Here is a 16,803-nt window from a genome sequence, read left to right on the forward strand (position 1 = left end):
TGTGGACACACATGAACCAATGGCAGCTTTGCATGACCCCTGCCACTTCAAGGCCCCATTCATGTCATGTCGCAGACAAGGAGCCCCGCTCAGACTCAATTCTATTGCATGCAAAGACCACTTCAAGAAGGGGATGGTTTCTGGGAAGAAACACACACCAAAGACATGGGAATGCTGTGTAAATCAGGCCACCTATGTTTTTCCATGTACCAAATGGTTAGTGGCGAATTATTTCAAAACTAAAAAACCAGTTCGTCATTAGCTATTTTGAGGGATGCCATAAGTACGGCCTTGGTTAAATTCAAAACACTTAATGTAGGGGTTTTTGATGTGACCGACTGGTGCCCTGATTGGTGTTGGAGCAGTGGTGGGGTGGAGTGGGGGTGCTCATTCAGTCACTCAAAATAAAGGGTTTTTGAACCACCACCACATAAATAAGCTTGTACCCGTAACACCATTGCAAAAATGCATGTCACTATTGGTTAACCTCAGAAGTAATAATAATACAAATCATTTGCCTTTATATAGCGCTACGAATCCTCAGGCATCTGTGAGCTGCTTATTATTACCCACGGTGTGTGGTGCTCGTTTATCAACCTCGGAAGGATGAAAGGCTGAGTTTGTCCCTGCCAGGATTTGAACCTGCATTGGCACTGCACAGATGTCAAAGCAAGCACTCTACTCAATGTGCTATCTGAGCGGCTGATACGTTGTGTGCTTTCCACGTCCTGCTTTAAGAAGGATTTTTATGTTAATGCGCTTTAACAAGCATCCTTCCCTTGCTATCAAAGGGGCGTGGTTGGGCATATCAAAGTAAAATAGATGCTGTAGGTTGTGCTGCGGCCCTAAAGCATTACAGAGTATAAGACATGTGCTTACGGCTTGGAAATACATGTAGAAGCACTATGCTATAAATCACATGAAATTTGCTGAAGGACTATGAAATTCAACATGATCTATTTTGGTTGAATTGAATTAGAGGACGAAGTCTGTCAAGGTCAATTGCTTTTGCAAAGGTAAGGTTGGCGTTTGTGAATGAAATTGATGCGAAACTGTAGACTGCCCCGATATTATAGGGGATTTTATGATACAACCTGTTGATGCAATTAAAGGGTGTATTTATTTATTTAATTATTTCATTTATAAAGCACGCATACAACCCAAAGGCATTGAGGCGCTGTTACAGGCACATGTTCTCACAATGGTTTCATCAAACAATACAATAAGGGTAACACATGTACATGTTATCACAGTGTAGTAACGTAGCAGGGTCAGTATTTTCGGCAAGGTGCAAATAGGGCTCAGAGAGTGGGAAAGGTTATGAGAAGAGCTGAGTTTGGAGGGCTTTGCGGAGCAGCCAGTAGGATTTTCCTGCTCTCAGAGAGTGGGGGAGGGAGTTCCATAATTTAGCGTCTACGTAGGGGAAACCTGAACCGCCGGCTTTGGATCTATTTACTTTGGGTAAGACTAGGCAGTCTCGGGACGATGGCTCACAGGCAACGTGCTGCCTCGGAAACAAGATGACACGGAGCAACATAGGTTTGATCCCCGTGTCCGCGCTTAGAAACCTCTGGGTATTAAGCGTGTTATAAATAACCTATCATAACTGTAGGGAGTCGTAGTGTGTCCTGAGGAGTGAGCTTTGGCTACTCTTTGTGGGAGGTATGTGGGGCTGAGTTGGAGAGACATTTGTAGGCGATAGAGAGGGTTTTGAATGTCATGCGCTCCAGGATGAGGAGCCAATGTGCTTCTCTTCTTGCTTTAGAGATATGTTCTCTTTTGGGCACATTAAGTGCTGCTCTGAGGGTGTTATTTTGGATGACTTGGAGTTTGTGGATGTTACCAGAAGAGGTGCCTGCGAAAAGTGCATTGCAGCAATCAATCCTAGATCCAATGGTTGCGCGGGCAACAGTTAGGCAACTATTTTTAGAGAGGAAGGGTCTGGCTGCGTTTAGGACTTTGGTGGCGTAGGCTGCTGAAGAGGTAATGGCGCTCACTTGTCTAGACATGGTGAGTGAGACATCGCGGAAAACCCCTAGAGTTTTTACTGTTGCTGAGATGGGAATTCGGGCAGTTCGTAATATGGAAGGCTATGTATTGGCTGTTGAGATTTTGTAGGGCGCTCGGTGGGCCGGCAATAAAAATTTCAGTTTTATCGCTGTTTAGGCAAAGGTGATTGACTGCCATCTAGGCCTGTATTGCGGAGTAGAAGTCGTTGAGGGTGTCTCACTCATCTGCATAGTTGCCTGTCAGTGTGATCAGCATAGTTGGTGTAGGCTATGTCCAGAGAGTCCAGAATATTGAGGAGGGGTTTGGTGAAGATGTTGTAAAGAGTCTGGGAGACAGTGACCCTTGCGGGACCCCACATGGGATGCAGGACGGAGATGCGTTGGCAGCCTCTGAGAAAACCCTCATGACTCTTCCTTCCAGGAAGGATGCAATTCGAAAATGGCCGATGGGGAAAAGTGGCAGAGCTGGTGAGGTAGTGGCAAAGGATTTGGTGGTCGACCAACTCAAATGCTGCAGATAAGTCTAGGAGGAGGAGAAGAGCGGACTTTCCCCTCGTCCCTGATTTTGTCTAGCTGTTTTTTAGGTCGAGAAGGGAAGATTTGGTGCCATGCCCGGGAGGGAAGCTGGATTGCCTCATTCCTAGTATTTGGTTTGCCTAAAGGAACTGCTCAACTTGCAGGTAGGCTGTCCGATCCAGTTTTTTTAGTAAGAAAGGTACACTGGTGATTGGCCGGGAGTTGGAGGGAAAAGCTGAGTCTATAATATTTTTTAGGAGTGGGGGAACCCAAGCTTCTTTGAGGCTGGCAGGAACACAACTTCTGGCAAAGGAGGCGCTAATGAAGGCAGTGTTGAAGGGGGCTAGTATTTCAGCACAGTCTTTGATGAGGGATGCTGGGTATATATCTCCTTTGCATTTTGATGGTTTAAGATTTTTATAAGTTGAGGACTTCTGTTTCGGAAAAGTCTCTGAAGATAAACTGGGGGGTGGAGGGGTTGTGGGAGGTGGGTGCGATGCTGGCGTCTATGGCTTTGGGGTCCTTGTGGAATTTGGCTTGGTGAAGAAGACTTTTCTTGTTCAGGGTGTCAGTTTCATCTAATAGTGCGGGTTGGATGTCCGAGCACCAGGTTGCATCTTTGGCAAAGGGAGAAGGGGGAGAGGTTGGGATTCCAGTTCCCTAAAAATGGTAAAAAATCTCTTTTGAGTCTGATTTGGCATTGCTGATTCTGACTGTTGAAGGAATTCAATTTGGCAGTGATTATTGCAGATTTATAAAGTTGGAGATTTTGGTTGCGCTCCTCTGACCGACACGTAATGGAATCTTAATACCTGCATGCGTGGTCGTCAAGGATGTCAGGGGATGTCATGTTTGTGCTTGCTACGTGTTGTAGTGGATGGACAGCCTTTTAGCTGATACCCAAAAGGGGTGTAGAATGTAAGTAACGCGCTGCCGATATCCTGGAAAATGCAAGTTGTTGCAAGTTGTTGGATCTGTAGAGTGCTTTACCCTGTGCATGGTGGCGTTGGGAAGGCTTCCTGAGCCAGCTACAGTGTGTGAGGCAGGTGGAATAGAAATCCTCAATGCAGCATACTGAGAATCCAGGAATGGGCTAGCGTAACTTGTAGCCGGTGTGAGGAATGTGGTAGGGGGTGGCAGAGGGATGTTGGAGGCACAGAAGAGACTAATGCAGCACGTGTCTTGTTCAGCAGTTGGCAATAGCATACACAGTGGTACATCTTTGCAGGAGATGTAAGCCTTATCTCCTTTTATGGCGATGCTATGATATGATATGATATGATATGGCATTTGTAACGCGCCTATACACAAGTGTTTCAAGGCGCGACGAGGCAGGGAGGGGGGACAAAGGGAAGACAGACAGCGATACTACTAGGCCAGGTGTCATTCAGATCGCGCACGTGCATGGGTAGAGGGGAAGGGAAAAGTGCAAGGGGAAAGGGAGAGGGGAAAGTGCAGTACAGGGTTAGTAGAATACAAGATAAAAAATAAGGGCCAGCTGGTGGCAAGTGCAAGGTAGGTGCAGACAAGTGCTGGGAAGGGGGGCTGTAGGGATACAGAGACACTCCCGCAGTGCAGGGGTTGCCAGGGAGGCAGTGCAAGGGGAGAGTGGCTGGGCCGAAGACCGAGATCGGTGAGTGTGGCAGATTCAGTGCAGTTTCATTAATTAAGCAGGGGAGAGGGGGAGAGAAAGCAGAAGCAAAGAGGAAGGTTTTGAGGTGCTTCCAGAACCGGAGATGGTTCTCCTCAAGTTTCAGGGAGGCAGGAAGGCTATTCCAGAGGGAGGCCCCTGCCGCAGAGAGAGATCTACCCCCAACTCGTTGCTTGGAGAAACGGCTGATCCTGAGGGAGTTGGAGGCGGATGAGCGATATTTAGGAAGAGAGAGTTGAAGGTATTGTGGACAAAGCAGAGGGTTAAGAGCTTAATCCTCGCAGCCACTGGGAGCGGGTGTAGAGATTTCAGTCCTGGAAAGATACGGTCCCTGGGCTTGAGGCCAAGGACAAGTCTTGCAGTCCTGTTCTGGATGAGTTGCAGAGGGCGGAGAGTAGAGGCAGGCAGATTTAGATAGAGGCTGTTACAGTAGTCCAGCTTCGAGATAACCAAGGCTCTGGAGACAGTGAGCTTCTGGGGGAAGGAGAGGAAAGGAAGAATACCTCTGAGGAGATGCAGCTGGAAGTGTGACTTCTTGGAGACATCAGATATGTGAGGAGAGAAGGAGAGTGTGGAGTCGAAGATGACCCAGAGGTTTTTTTCCTTGCAGGTAGGAGCAGGAAGAGGGCCAAGAGAGGCCGGCCAGAGAGCTGCAGGCAAGGAGGGAGTGAGTGGGTGTGCCGATGAGTAGAATCTCAGTCTTACTGGCATTAAGGCAGAGGTCATTGGCGGCACACCATTCCTCGATAGCAGACAGACAGTCAGAGATGAGGGAAGGAGAGGAGGAGGCCGAGGGTAGCCTGAAAATGAGCTGGGTATCATCCGCATAGCACTGAAAGTTGGGGCAGAGAGCGGCGATGCGGTGGGCAAGAAGTGCCAGATACTGGTTGAACAGCCAGGGAGAAAGGTTAGATCCCTGTAGGACACCACAGGTAGAGAAAAAGATGTCAGAGAGGAAGGACCCCAGTTGGACCTGGGAGGGTCGATTGGAGAGGAAAGAGGTCAGCCACGCCAGAGCCTGACCAGTGATACCCAGGTTATCACGGAGACGGTTGAGCAGGATGGAATGGTTGACAGTATCAAAGGCAGAAGAGAGATCGAGCAAAATGAGAACACACAGAGTGTTAGAGTCAAGGTTCGAGAGCAGGTCCTCACGGATGTTCAGGAGAGCAGTTTCCGTGCTTCTGGCACCTCTGAAGCCAGACTGATGGTCATGAAGACTACCAACAGATTCAGCATGGAGAGTAAACGGGTAGATGGCCAGTTTCTCCAGGAGCTTGCCCAGGAAGAGAGTGATGGAGATTGGGCGATAGTTAGCCGGGCAGGAGGGGTCGGAAGAGGGTTTCTTAAGAAGAGGGTGCACAAGGGAGTGCTTAAGGGGGGATGGGAAGACTCCAGAGGCGAAGGAGTGATTGCAGAAGTCAGCCAGGGCAGATGCCAGGGAGTCGATGTGGTCCTTGATAGTTTTGGAGGAACATGGGTGAACCTGTTTTGACGAGACTTTCATAGATCGGACTTGTCTGGAAACCTCGAAAACAGAGAAAAGGGCAAAGGCAAAGAAGGAGTGAGGAGGGGTGGCTGCAGAAGGGCCAGAGGAAGAGCAGGGAATAGAGGGAGGGACATGATAGGAGGAGAGTGTTGATCAGAGCATGATGCGAAGCATGTGTAACTTTGCGCTGAACACGTCTGAGACCGGCAGAGACTTTTAGTCGTGGCCTTGTTGTATTGGCCTTCTGGTATTCTCACTGATGCATTTGAACATGGTGATGTTGCTTTCTTAAGATTACGCGATCTGTTCTTTGGCATTAGTGGAATACGTAAATTTAATGCAGATTTTGTAATGTAACTGTCAATTTATTTCATGAATTCTAATATTTGTTGTTCATTTCAGTGTTATGCTGTATCGCTTGTATTGTCGTATTTGTATAGATTTTGATACGTGAAAAGTTCTTTGTTTGAACCAAAGCACATTATTAAAACTATCTTGTACTACAATATTTCCAGACCCAGTAAAATAAACTCTTTATAAAGGTAACAAACACATATTCATACATTTACCCAAAAATGTTCCTTTCTTTGTCTTAGACACAACGACTGACTAAGGCATCAGGGACAGAAACTAGCGCATCATCCTCCAGAATCTTAATGCGATTGGCTATGAATAGGTAAAAATACATTTCTTAGGCAGAAGTTCAGTATCTGAACTGTATCCAAAGTAACTATTTATTTATTTATTTATTCACATTTATATGGCACGCAGCAGCTCAAAGGCATCCTGCGCTGTTACAGACAACAAGCTTAGTTACATAGTACAGTGTATAAATACAATGGGAGAAGAAATTGATAGTATGGTGCTGTTATAAACACAAACAAGCTTAGTTGCATAGTACAGTGTATACTTACAATGGGAGGACAGTTTGATCGCACAGAGAAGGGAGGAGGAAGTGAGACGAGGGGTGGAGGAAATATCAGTTGAAGAGTGTGGTTTTTAACATTTTCTGGAAAGCTGTGAGAGGTCTCAGCTCTTAGAGGAGTGGGTAGGGTATTCCAGAGTTTGGGGGCTAAGCATGGGAATCCAATCCCACCTGCTCTGGCCCTGTTAATGTGAGGGATGTGTAACTGGTTGGAGTCGCAAGTTCTTTTGGGGCGTGCAGAGGTGGTTCTAGCAATGGTCTCCGATAGGTACGAAGGGGCTGAGAATGTTAAGCACTTGTGCGTGAGAGTGAGGATTTTGGATGTGATGCGATCTCTCACAGGAAGCCAGTGTACTACCTGCCTGGCTTGTGTGATATGGTCCCTTTTGGGAATGCTCAGTGCTGCTCTTAGGGCATTGTTCTGTGTGGTTTGAAGTCTTCTTATATTTTTTTCAGACGTGCCAGCAAGGAGGGCATTGCAGTAGTCTAGTTTAGCCCCAATGGTAACTCTAGCTATTGACAGGCAGTTCGTTTTGGACAGGTATGGTTTAACCGTGTTTATAAGTTTGGTGGTGTGAGCAGAGGCTGAGGCGATGGCGCTGACCTGCCTATTAAAAGGCATACATTGGTACCCCCTAGTTGAAAGGATGATTACTCGCCTAAAATAATGAAATATGTGCACCGGCCATCCCTTTAGTGCCTTAAATTTACACCTCGAAAGCTGCCGCGCACGCAGAGCTTAGGGTGCTGCCGATCTGCACCAACACGCAAAGCTGCACAATCTTGCTTTTCTCTGTTCACCCAACTACTCAAACAACGCACTCTTTTCCAGACCTGCCTGAGAGCCAGAAGACCATGCAAATAGCACTGCTACTAACCCTAACAACACAATGTAACATGGATCTGCATGCACGCTTGATGGTAGATGCTGATCCTGCATTCAACTCCTTCCTGAGGAGAAACAAACAGCGGACATTTTGAAAAGAGCTAACGTAGAATCAAAATGAAGATAAGAGTAGTGAAATGTTTATAACGCAAAGGATGTTTCACATAGGTACAAGTCCCCAGCAGGGCCCGGATGATCTGGCTGCAGAAACCTTTAATATTTCCTTCCTACCCACACTAATCATGGACATGCTTTGTTTCTCTGGGATCCCTGTCACGTCACTGTTCCATTCATTTCATGCCTCAGACAACGAGCACTGCCCAGAGCAACCTGCAGCTCTCCAGATGTTTTGGACAACAACTCCCATTATCTCTCACCATCGACTGCGCCTGCTAGGGCCGAAGGGAGCTGTTGTCCAAAACATCTAGAGAGCCAAATGTTGCAAACCCCTGCTGTAGGGTCAATTCTATTGCATGCATAGAGTGCATCAAGTAGAATACGAACCTTCATAGAACGACAAGGTGAAGATTGCATTTCAAGCAATGGTCGACAGACGTGCGGCATCAACACATACGCGTCAAGGATCATGCAATAATTATGACCTGCCATGAACAGCCTTCACTAGAACTGTGACTCATGTCAATTTGCTGACATTTATTTTCTGTTACTGATTTTTTCTCAAGGCAATGATCATCTTGTCTGCTTTCAGTCGGGGAACCCATAGCGGGTTCCTCCTATTGGAATGATGCTAAGTCAGCTACTCAAGTAGGTTTTAAGGCGCATTCATGTTTTTTTCAAAATAATTGAGCTTCAAAACAAGACTCTATAAACCAAAGACAATAGCGGATTGTCAGTACTTGCAGTAGTGTATAGTGGAGGCTGACACTTTGAAAGGTTGAGTGAATGGTAGAGATGAGGTGATGCAGTCTTGTAGGACACCTTGCTGTGTATGAGAAGCAAAAGGCAGTAACAGAGCATATCAGAGCAGAAGGCCGAGTTAATAAAGCACAAGTGAAGACTGCTGGTATTTAGCATATTGGATTTGCACTGCTCCAATATGGCGCATCTAGATGGTCATAAGATGAACATGGCATTGACATAACATCAGCCGAGCAGCAGATGAAGACTTTTGCAGTATAGGACATTGCCTCACGGGATATTTTGGACTACACTACCCATGATTCCTCACCACTGAACCATTGAATATGCTGGCGAGGGCTGACGGGAGTTTAGAGCCAGACCCCTAAACACTATGCAGTGTTGCAGTGGAGGCTGCATATGTAAGAATCCCTTAATCCCGGTGCAGCGATGACAGGTAAGATAGGCCAAGCATGTCAGTGACATTATGTGGCGTGGGTTTTTATATCCCCACAATGCATAGCACAAGGGGCTCCCAGAATGGAGGCGAACACCAAACCAAGGTTTAACCCTCTATGCAGGTGTGTCCAGAGCATGTGGCTGTTTTTCATTAAGTGGTTTGTGGGTTAGGCACTTGACCCGAAACTTTAGTTTGCGGTTGTGACACGGTACTCTTGGTGGGCTACTGAACCTGCCATAAGAGATATAGGGCCTGATTCCCAGAACGTTTTCCTATGTGTCTATAAATCAGGCCAATAGTCTCATCAAAAAATTATTTTTAACTCAGCTTAATTTGTGGGGGTCTTTGCCTAGGCTCACCTCCAGCACGTATTGCCTCAGACTCAGCTCCATGGTGATGTGGTGTTTTGGAAGTCACCTAGGAAGCACCTATAAAATCAAAGCAAAATATGAACCATGATTGTGTTTAAAGACACCCTTAAACATTTGACTCATATGAACAATAGACTCCTATCAAGGCACAAAACAAGTATGCTATTTTATGTTGATTGGAATTTGTAAACCACACATCTGCCATGGTCAGTACACCCAGCAGCCCCAATGAGCCAGTGCGAGTTGCAGCTTTAACCTCAGACCTATTGGCACTGAGGGCAGTAGCCTGTTGGGTATTTTGTGTAGATTTAGGGCCCAGTGGTATTTTCTTACTGCCAAAAACAAAAATAATTTAGCAATAATCACCCCTTGCATTTAGATTGGGTTTGGTATTATAATGGTATAGTGGCTATGCATTATTTCAGTACACAAATACATTTGGTTGGTATACATTTCATTGTGGTATAGTGATGAGCATGATTTTCGGTTCTACTTGTGGTCCCCAATATACAAAACCCCCTTTTTCTTGCTTGGTCTGTTCATGTGATCACTAGAGAGACCTTGGGCCTACATTTTATGGATACCACAATTTTCACATATAGCATTCACCAACCCCTGTGGTATTATCACTAATTTATTTACATTAGTGAAATTATGTTTCCATGGAGTATTCACAATAACATGTGGTATTATCACTAATTTATTTACATTAGTGAGACTATGTTTCCATAGGCCTCTCTCTGCTGATTCATATACGCTCAGCAGACTATTGCATTATATTCCACTCAGAAGACACACACACATACCCTGAGTGGAATCACACACACAGCTATTTATAATTGCTCATAACATTACTTCATCTGCATAGGAAGTTTGGCACATATATCACCTAATAACCTTCCCTTTTATTATGTGATATGGGCTAAATGCACCAGAGAAAAACAGAAGCAGGAAAAAAAAACTTTACACAGGCTGTGATTTATAGCAGTTTAATTTCAACATAATACATTACCAGCTTTGCGAGGCAGTCTTTTCTAGAATAAACAGAAGAGACAAGTGCAAAAATACAAGGCATTTCACTTTGCAACAATAAAAAGAACAATCATTTAGATGCCAATATTATAAAGTGGCATTTGAACACAGGAGAATTCCCTATCGCTACACTGCCTCTCTAATAGTAGATCATCCGTCCGGCAGTCACAGCAATCTCAATCCATTTGTATATTTACCAGCTATATGTAGCTTTTCAGCACGTGAAGTCTCCTGGCTTGTTGTCTTTGGGCAGTGACCCAGGGCTCTCTTTTTTCTTTCTTTAAAGCACCCAGCGAGAACATGCAGTTCAATCTGCAATCTGCATTTCTCAAGCCAGTGCCAAGTTACTAGAAAACCCCAGTCTCTGAAGGTCAGTGGTCCAGCTCCTCACAGCCGCAGTACAAAGGCGACCTCACTGCAACCCCGCAAAATGTCTTCTCCTGTAATTGAGGCATTTCAGGTGAGAAAAAAATATGGTGTTCTTTTAAACTAATTATTGAGAAAAATGGTGTGCTTTAACATAGATATCCTGTCTTCATATACCGGTCCATATGTTACCCTGGCAACACATGGCTTGCTGTACCACATTACAGCAATACTGTGATCCCATGCATTGGCGCTGCACTCCAAAACACGCTAAATTATACTACAGCCATAAGGGGTGGCAACAGTGAGTGGGAAGCCACGCTTCCCGGTGTGTCATGGGCATGCTAGGAAATGTTTGAGCCCTGGCACTTATATTTTCACAAACTAAGCTCTGCTCTTGATAAGTCGTAATAGTAGACACAGGAAGGCACGAGACTCAGGAGGAGGTCTTTGCACTGTCCAAGGTCCCCTAATGGGACCCGTAAGGTATGTTTGGTCGGACCAAACGTACCTTACGGGTCCCGTTAGGGGACCAGGGTGCAAATAACGGCCTTGCCATTCGCAAGCGGAGTCGGTACCGATAAGGGAGGCATCCATGGAGCTAATTGCTCCATGGCTACAACCATACTTGGAATGACCCCCATAGTCTTGTTTTGAAACCTCTGTTTCTATCCAATCCATGGCAATGTGCCTCAATGCAATTGCCGGTGCCTTGCTGAGGTCTATCCAGCCATGTGATAGCAGCACTTCAGCCTGCTTACTCTTAGCTATTTAGCTATCTTTTCTTCATTGTATCTACATCCCATCTTTTCATCCAGGTTAAGAAACACCAGAATAGCTTTATTGATTTATTTATTCATTTACTTTAATAAGGCATTTTAATAAGGTTATGGGAATAACCTTTGCCAGAGTTTGTGGGGATGCCAAAAAGAACCAGAAAGAAAACTGCAGACTAAGTTAAAATGAGGGGACAGGTCTCTTCCCACCACCATGTCCTGCACAAGCATGCACATGCACACACAGTCGCACACACCAAAAACTACACACACCCGCACCTTGAAGCATTGGAAACACACACCCTACACACCTCTCCCACACACACACACCAAGAGACACTCCACACACACACGCACATCTCACCCTAGGAAGCTCATCCTTTCTAGACATTTGACTGAAGATTATTACGTGTATATGCATGTTATGTTATGTTAATTGAACTTGGTAAAGCGCACGTACACCCAAAGGCATCTTGGCGCTGGCTACTGCAGGGGAATCAAAACCAGTGCGGTAATAACACCAAGGAGAGAAGCGGCTAAAACAGGGTAGTTTTAAGCAGCCGGCAAAAAGTGAAGTGGTCTTCAGTAGCGCGGAGGGCCAAAGGCAGCTCATTCCAGGCTCTAGCAGCCGCCACCAAGAAGGCACGTCCTCCCATACGAGACAAACAATAGCGGGGGGCACTGAGAAGGCACGCAGATTGGGAGCGCAGCAGACGAGCAGGTGTATAGTGAGTAAACTTTGCTTGGAGATACTCAGTGCCCAAGCCATAGAAGGCACGATGCACCAGGCACATCGATTTAAACAAAATCCGACTGGCTACAGGAAGCCAGTGTAGCTTCTTGAGCAACGGGGAGATGTGGGATCCAAAGGGGGGGCGGAGTACAGAACGGGCGGCAGCATTTTGTAGCAATTGAAGCCTTTGGGTCAGGTAGCGTGGCTGGGCCAGATAGAGAGAGTTACAATAATCAAAGGTGCTGAGAACCAGGGCCGCCACTAGCACAGTCTGGCATTCAGCAGGAATAAAGGGCAAGACTTTCCGCAAAATGCAAAGTTTAAAATGACCAGCACTACATACAGAAGCGACCTGATTATCGAGAGACCGAGAGGCAGAGATTTTAACACCTAGATTGCAGACCGATTGAACCGGAAGCGGGAGAGGGCCCAGGCTCGATGGCCAGAAATGCGAGGTCCAAAAAAGAAGGGGGGAAGAAGTACCCACCACCAGGACCTCGGTCTTACTGCCATTCAGTTTTAGCCAATTAGTCATCATCCAATGGCCTAGGTCCTCCAAACAGTTCCTGAGACGGGCGGCGGTCTCAGCTTGAGTAAGATCAAGGCGAACGAGGATCTGTGTGTCGTCTGCATAAGAATAATAGCGGAAACCATGTGAGTGAATAAGAAGCAGAAGAGATCTAATATAAACATTAAAAAGAATAGGAGAGAGTGCTGAGCCCTGAGGGACACCACAGACAAGTGTAGCCAGCTTAGATCAAAAAGGGGGAAGAGAAATAGACTGAGAGCGATCAGACAAGAACAAAGTGAACCAATCAAGGACCTAGCCAGAAAGACCGGCATTGGAAAGACGAGAGAGTAAGATGGAGTGGTCGACGGTGTCGAAAGCAGCCGACAAATCCAAAAGTAGGACTGCTCCGACACCACCCTTGTCCACCAAACATACCAGGTCATCAAGTACCGAGTTCAAGACGGATTCCGTACCCCTCCCCGGGCGAAAACCAGACTGAAAGGGGTCAAAGAAATTAGAAGACTCAAGAAAGTTTGAAAGAAGAGGAGACACCAAAGCCTCCATCAATTTCATAAGAAAAGGGAGCAGTGAAATAGGACGATAGTTGGACAGTACATCAGGATCGAGGGACGGCTTCTTAAGAAGAGGGACAACCAGGGCGTGTTTAAGGGAGGGAGGAATAAACCCTGTGGAGAAGGAGATATTAATAGCAGGGAAGGGGTTTGAAGAGGTGGGGAATGGGTGCAGGTTCTTTTTGATGGACTACAAATGAAGACATTCTCTTCTTATACAAAGTTACAATTTTCACTCCAGTCGTTATCTGACAAACCTGCAGTTCCAACTGATGCATACTGGGAGTTGTGACACAGCCCCTCCCAGTATGCACCAGCCTTCACGTATTCTGTCATGCGCATGCACAATGTTAGCATATATTGGCACACCCAGCATCAACATGTTGTGTACAGTGGCAATACTAGCCTTATTGGACACAACCAACATGGGTCTGTTCTTAAAAGGGCAACACTGGCATAAATTGTCAGAGCCAGCATGAACAAGCCACCTTACAAGTGAAATACTGTAATTTTTGGGCACAGCCAAAAATAAGGTGTTCTTACATTGGCAATTGTGTCCTGTAATGGCCCAGCTAACATGTTTCTCACTGTGGCAATACTAGCATACATTGGCGCAGACAGAAAGATAGTGGTCCAATATTAACGTATATCATGGACATATTCATTATGAAAATCAAATCCCATTCATGCAGGTCTTTTACATGGGGCAATGCTGCCATGTATGATGTGGGCACAGCCATTGTGAAGTGTTTTACAAGAGAAATGCTGGCATATATAGTGGGCACAGGCATCATGTCTTGGAAGATGCTCCTGTTTACTGTAGTTGACCCGGCATTGATTGGCATTTTTCATGTGTTACCCATATCATATGTGATGCAGTTCAACTCATTATATTAAAAATTGTCTTGGTGGGGGGACCCTTCAACCTCTCTAAGGACGATTCAAACCTCTCTAGCTACACTTTGCAGCTTATTTCTAACTCCACAGTTATCAGCCGCCACTGCAAATCCATCTAGCCTGTCCTGTCAAGGAACGCTGAAAGAAGGCGCAGCCATTATGAAATCTTGGATACTTTTGTGTTCTATCTTCTGACATGTTATAATGTTAGGGCATGGCATAGAGGATTTGTATGCTCTAATTATGAAAAGCAGTTAGGAAGAACAAGAAAAAAGAACACTCCCTTATTCTTAGAACTAACCAGACCTTTAATCCTTGCAGAGTGTCTAATCCTGTATGCAATCATATGTGACCATGCCATATAACATGCAAACCAGTCCGCAACAGATCCTCTTCGTGAAACAGATACATTATGTTTTTGCTTGCTTAATATTGGAGCGCTGAGAAGCGGTTTTCTTTTGGGATTTGTAGAATTCTGAAATTAGGACAGCCCTCTGGCCATTAGGGCAGCTCTTTGAGCAGTGTACCTATTTAGACCGAATGCTGCTAGCGTTGGCAATAGTCAACAAAGTCCATTGTGTGCTGTGGGATCTTAGAGGAAAGGACCTTAGCGTGCACCGCTGTGTTCCCCGGAAGAGTTAGACCTTGCAGCAACACAGAGCAGCTACAGCGTAGAGACATGGGGAACTCTATTAAGGAGCGGTTTTGGGGGCAACTGAGTACCTGTATTTAAGCACTAGAGGTAAAGGAATATAGAGGGTGAATGTCGGAAGATTTCCTATATTCTTTGACATAAAATTGGAGGCGTTTTTAAAATCTTTTGAGGATTCTGTCAGCAAAGCTTTAGTGGAATCATTGCAGTTTGTACCTGTAGCTGCCCCGTGCATGGGAACAGCTCACGCCAGCGGTTGAGGGTTTGTTTCTCAGGATTTTGGAGCCACCAAAAAGAAATACCAAGTGCACACAGGAACAGTGTGCAGTGATATCCAGATGCCCACACAACCCAGGGCAAGGATGACATTGGAAAGGTCCATGGGAGAGGTGTCTAGTGCACTGTTAAAATGTTTTGGCCAGGAGGAGAACACAAAGTTGACGGCTAAGAGAGGCAAGTTGGCTTTGGGCCAGTTGCCAGGGGATGTCTGGACAGACTCCCAAACAATATTCTCTGGGAATGATATGGGCCCAGGGGATTCCATTCCGGTTATTTATGAGGATGCTGACAATCATGATATGAATGGCCATGGGAAGGGTCCATTGGGGTTGCAGGACACAATGCATAGACCCATGTTTAACCCCAAATCTTTGGAGCACCCTAATACCAGGGACGGGGCACCTCTACACATTTTAGCAGAGTATGGAGACCATCTCTTTTCCTCTCTTTACTGAGCAAATGGTATCGAGAGCTATACAACAAATTAAATCAGGGGCTCCATCGGACGTGGTCCCACTGGCAGTTATGAAGGACATTGCTCCCGAGTTACTGCGGGAGATTACGATGGCTATTAATGCCTCCTGCCAGTCTGCTTGCATTCCACCTGAACTTAAGGTTGCTACTGTGATCCCCCTTTTGAAAAAACAGCGCTTGATCCTTCACTTCCTTTGAATTTCCACCCATTTCTCTTTTGCCTTTTCTCATGAAGCTTTTGGAATCTTTGGTTTCTCCTCTTTTATCTTCTTTTCTGGAGTCTTCCGAACTTCTTGACCCCGCTCAGTCAGGCTTTAGACCTGATGGATGCAGGTGGGGTGGTTGCCTTGATTTCGTTAGACCTTTTGGCGACTTTTGACACCATAGTCCACCCTACCCTGCTGACTGCCTGGCCCAGGCTGGAATCTCTGGTCAGGTGCTGGTCTGGTTTTCCTGTGGAAACAGAGAAATTGATATGAGGCCGGGAAGCCCAAAAGGAAACACACCAACACAGGTTACAAAGGACATACAAAGCGCTTTATTTCAAAGTTACAAAGTTACCAAAGTCAATTGACACGCGAATAGCTATTCGGCCCTCTGACTAACACGCGAACCTTCAACGTTAGGTTCGCACTGAAAGTGGGAGAGACCGATCATCGGGATGCTTGGGTTTTTATACATTTTGTACTGCATTGGCCAGCCCTCTTGCAAGTTAACCATTCTTGGAACCATGGCTAGGGTTCGTAGCCAGGTCGAACACACAATTTCCATATATTAGATCAGTTCCGCTGATACGGTTACATATTTACACATAGGTTAAAGAGAGGACAGGGTCTTAGTTCATGACCCTAACAAGTAGCCTGCGGACATTTTATTCATTCACGTGTGCGGAGGTCACCATGGCCGAAGTCTTACTCGAAATGTCATTCGGCCTCCATTTTGTGATTCAGGGTGACTTCCACACTGCAAGAGTACCTAAAATGGCGGCTAGATCCAAGATGGCGGCTTACACGATACATTAAGGTCAAGACCTTGCCGCGGAACCTATGTACATAGTATTCTTTAGACAGCTTGGCGTAGGCCAACATACATTTAAACAATGCGATTGGGGTCACAATATTATATCGATTTCCACATTCCTCCTTCCCGGCAGACAGAACTCAGGTCCTTTCTCACCCTCCTTTTTCTCTGATTCCTGCCACCTTGGCTGTGGGGTGCCTCAGGGCTCAGCCTTGTCTCCCATTCTTTTTAACATCTACATCTGGCCTTTGGTGGGTCTCATCTGCTCCCTCGGCGTCAGGTTCTATTCCTATGCCGACGACACTCAGATCCTGATCCGATTAGAC

Source organism: Ambystoma mexicanum, chromosome 14, assembly GCF_040938575.1.
Source record: "Ambystoma mexicanum isolate Mex_15411 chromosome 14, UKY_AmexF1_1, whole genome shotgun sequence".
In the NCBI taxonomy this organism is placed as follows: Eukaryota; Metazoa; Chordata; class Amphibia; order Caudata; family Ambystomatidae; genus Ambystoma; species Ambystoma mexicanum.